The following is a 4,379-nucleotide window of genomic DNA, read 5'->3' on the forward strand; positions in this document are numbered from 1 at the left end:
GAATTCTAACAACAATTGAATGCAAAGAATTAACAACAACAATTAAGGAAATCACAATTATCATGAATTACCTCAATATTGCATTATTGAAAGAAAACAAAGGGAACAAGGGTATCTCAATTACGAAACCTAGAAACAAAATAAGAGAAATTACAACAAGAGAATAAGGATAGAAAGAAGAACCAAAGTGTAGCAATCACCAATTGGAGGTAGAAGTAGAAGGAGACTTGAATTAAACCTAGAACTATAAGATCCTAATCTAACCCTAATTCCTAATCCTAGAGAGAAGTGAGAGCTTCTCTCTCTAAAACTACTTCTAAAACTAAACTATGACTAATGATCAAAAGTATGTAAAAGTATCTAAAGTATATTGATTCCCCTTCAATCCTTGGCTTAAATAGCATCAGAAATGAGTTGGATTGGGCCCACAAGGCTTTAGAATTCACTGGCCACGTATTGGTTTAAGTGGACCATATGGCAGCAACGATGCGTGCGTGTACAGTGCGCGTGAGCATCACCATACGTGTAGAAACTATGGCAAATCTTATATCATTTCGAAGCCCCAGATTTTAGCTTTTCAACCCAACTAGAACTGCATTATTTGGACCTCTGTAGCTCACGTTATGGCCGATTAAGTGCGAAGAGGTCGGCTTGACAGCTTTTGCGATTCCTACATTTCTTCATGAGTTCTCCATTTTTACATGCTTTTCCTTCATTCCCTTGATCCAATCTTTGCCTCCTAAATCTGAAATCACTTAAGAAACATATCAAGGCACCTAATGGAATCAAGGTGAATTAAATTTAGCTATTTTAAGACCTAAAAAGCATGTTTTTCACTCTTAAGCACAATTAAGGGAGAAGTTATAAAACCATGCTATTTCATTGAATAAATGTGGGTAAAAGGTGATAAAATCCCCAAAAATCAATACAAGATAAACCCTACAAATGGGGTTTATCAGTGGGCGTTAGCACATTGATTTGAAGCTTTTTCATGAGGGATAGAGGCATTTAGTTGATGCTTGCTCCCAGGTAACAGAGTCCCTTATCAATCATGGTTTTTCCTATAGCACAGGGTATGTGAAACTCCCTGGGTCCTTCTTTTTTGTAGATGGCTCTATTTGAATGAGAGCACTGCACTCCCTATTCATCACTATTGTTTGCCCACCCTTCAATGAACGCTTTTTGGTCAGCAGCTCCTTTATGTACTTGATGTATGAGGGCATCTGTTGAAGAGCCTTAATGAATGGTATGTTTACATGAAAGGATGCAAACATATCGAGGAACCTTGAATATACTCTCCTTGCTACACCACCCTTGAGCCTTTGGGGAAAAGGTGCATATGGGTTCAGAGACTCCTCTTTCTTTAGCTCCTCCCTGTGTGTGGGATGGGGTGCTTGATTTCTCTCTTCATGCTTTTCCTTTGGATTGTCTTGGAAGTATTCTGTTTGTGTGTTTACTTCTTCCACACTCCTCTCATCACTTATAGTGATCATCTTGCATTCTTCCCATCTTACTTTCTTTGTTTCTCCTCTTGGGTTCTTCTCTATGTCACTTGGGAAACTATCAGTAGGTTTGGGAAACTATTGAGATAGATATCCCACTTGGGACTCCAGCCTCTTGATGGTGTCTCCCTGGTTTTTGATATTGGCTCGCACTTCGTCCTTGAACGCTCGGTTGTCTTGGACTTCCTTACACATACCTTCAAGTAGAGTCTCAATTCTGGAGAGTCTATCTTCGATTGGTGATGGTGGATTGAGGTTAGGAGGTTGAGAGTGGTCATGTTGGTTTTGATATGGATGTTGAGAAGGGTGATTAGGTGGGTGTTGATATGATCTTGATGAGCGGATAATTTATACGCTTTTTGGCATTGTTTTTGGTATGTTTTTAGTATTTTTTAGTTAGTTTTTATTATATTTTTATTAGTTTTTAGTTAAAATTCACTTTTCTGGACTTTACTATGAGTTTGTGTGTTTTTCTGTGATTTCAGGTATTTTCTGGCTGAAATTGAGGGACTTGAGAAAAAATCTGATTCTGGAGCTATAGAAGCCCAATTGGCGCGCTCTCAACTGCGTTGGAAAGTAGACATCCTGGGCTTTTCAGCAATGTATAATAGTCCATACTTTGCCGGAGATTTGATGGCCCAAACTGGCGTTCCAAATCAGCTCAAAACTGCCCGGTGTTAAACGCCGGAACTGGCACAAGAATCGGAGTTAAACGCCCAAACTGGCACAAAAGCTGGCGTTTAACTCCAAGAAAAGTCTCTACACATGAAAGCTTCAATGCTCAGCCCAAGCACACACCAAGTGGGCCCGGAAGTGGATTTTCATGTCATTTACTCATTTCTGTAAACCCTAGGCTACTAGTTCTCTACAAATAGGACCTTTTGCTATTGTATTGAGAGTCTTTCGATCTTTAGATCTTTTGATCATGTTTTTATGATTGAACCCTCTTTGGGAGGCTGGCCATTCGGCCATGCCTAGACCTTGTTCTTATGTATTTTCAACGGTGGAGTTTCTACACACCATAGATTAAGGTGTGGAGCTCTGCTGTACCTCGAGTATTAATTTAATTACTATTGTTCTTCTATTCAATTCAGCTTATTCTTGTTCTAAGATATTCATTCGCACCTAAAAACTTGATGAATGTGATGATTATGTGACGCTCATCATCATTCTCACTTATGAACGCGTGCCTGACAACCACCTCTATTCTACAAGCAAACAAGGCTTGAATGTATATCTCTTAGATCCCTTAATCGGAATCTTCGTGGTATAAGCTAGAATTGATGGCGGCATTCAAGAGAATCTGGAAGGTCTAAACCTTGTTTGTGGTATTCTGAGTAGGATTCAAGGATTGAATGACTGTGACGAGCTTCAAACTCCTGAAGGCTGGGCGTTAGTAACAGACGCAAAAGAATCACTGGATTCTATTCCAACCTGATTGAGAACCGACAGATGATTAGCCGTGCTGTGATAGAGCGCGTTGAACATTTTCACTGAGAGGACGGGACTGTAGCCATTGACAACGGTGATGCCCAACATACAGCTTGCCATGGAAAGGAGTAAGAAGGATTGGATGAAGACAGTAAGAAAGCAGAGAGACGGAAGGGACAAAGCATCTCCATACGCTTATCTGAAATTCTCACCAATGAATTACATAAGTATCTCTATCTTTATCTTTATGTTTTATTCATATATCATCCATAACCATTTGAATCTGCCTGACTGAGATTTACAAGGTGACCATAGCTTGCTTCATACCAACAATCTCCGTGGGATCGACCCTTACTCGCGTAAGGTTTATTACTTGGACGACCCAGTGCACTTGCTGGTTAGTTGTGTGAAGTTGTGAAATTATGTTTAGACCATGGTATTGAGCATCAAGTTTTTAGAGCCATTACCGGGGACTGTTTGAGTTGTGAAAAGAATAAATCATAATTTCGTGCACCAGATCTCTGTGAGGGATGTTGGTGAGTTTCATTGTTGTTGGGATTGTGGTTGTAGCGTCTCTGGTCTTGGCCTTGGTCTTGTTGGTTTCCCTACCCAAAATTAGGGTGGTTTCTCCAACCAAAATTATAAGTTTTGGAGTATGGATCATGGGTCTGTCTAGGTGGGTTTCCAACATAGTTGGCTTGTTCCAAGTCATCTTCCTCTCCTGTATTCACTCCTTCTTGGGCTGGTGATGAAGTGGTGATTGCTGCAACTTAGTTCTCTTCCACCTTCTTGGTAAGATCAGCTAACTGCTTGGTGATCATCTTATTTTGAGCCAACAGTGCATCCATGTGGTTCAGCTCCATCACTCATCGAGTGTTGCTCCTTTCAGAAGCATAGAAGTAGTCATTCTCAGCTACAGTCTCAGTGACATCTATGGCTTCTTCAATGGTTTTCTTCTTATATAGAGAACCCCCTGATGAATGGTCTTCGGCCTTTTTTGATTCATAAGAAAAACCTTTATAGAAAATGTTTAGTTGAACCCATTCATTGAACATGTTCGGTGGGCACCTTCTTGTTAAGTCCTTAAATCTCTCCCATGCTTCATAGAGAGTTTCACCATCTTGTTGCCTGAAGGTTTGTACCTCAGCTCTCAACCTGTTGATTCTTTGAGGAGGGTAGAATCTCGCCAAACATTTGTTCACCACATCTTCCCAGTTTGTTAAACTCTCCTTCGAGAAAGATTCCAGCCATTTAGATGCTTTGTCCCTGAGTGAAAAAAGGAACAAAAGCAGTCTATAGACATCCGGATGAACACCATTAGACTTCACAGTGTCACATATTCTTTGGAAGATGGTTAGATGTTGATTGGAGTCTTCTTAGGCACTTCCTCCGAATGAACAGTTCTTCTGAACAAGGGTGATGAGCTGGGGTTTTAATTCAAAGTTA

General features: G+C 40.3%; 1 non-coding gene across 1 annotated transcript; it reads left to right on the plus strand.

The window, feature by feature from the left end:
* The first annotated feature begins 3,983 nt into the window (after nucleotides 1-3,983).
* Nucleotides 3,984-4,090, plus strand: LOC112700118 (small nucleolar RNA R71). The gene has a single exon (XR_003153037.1). It is a non-coding gene; the product is annotated as a small nucleolar RNA R71 (small nucleolar RNA).
* The last annotated feature ends 289 nt before the right edge of the window (nucleotides 4,091-4,379 follow it).

Source organism: Arachis hypogaea, chromosome 6 (genome assembly GCF_003086295.3).
Source record: "Arachis hypogaea cultivar Tifrunner chromosome 6, arahy.Tifrunner.gnm2.J5K5, whole genome shotgun sequence".
NCBI classification, from domain to species: domain Eukaryota; kingdom Viridiplantae; phylum Streptophyta; class Magnoliopsida; order Fabales; family Fabaceae; genus Arachis; species Arachis hypogaea.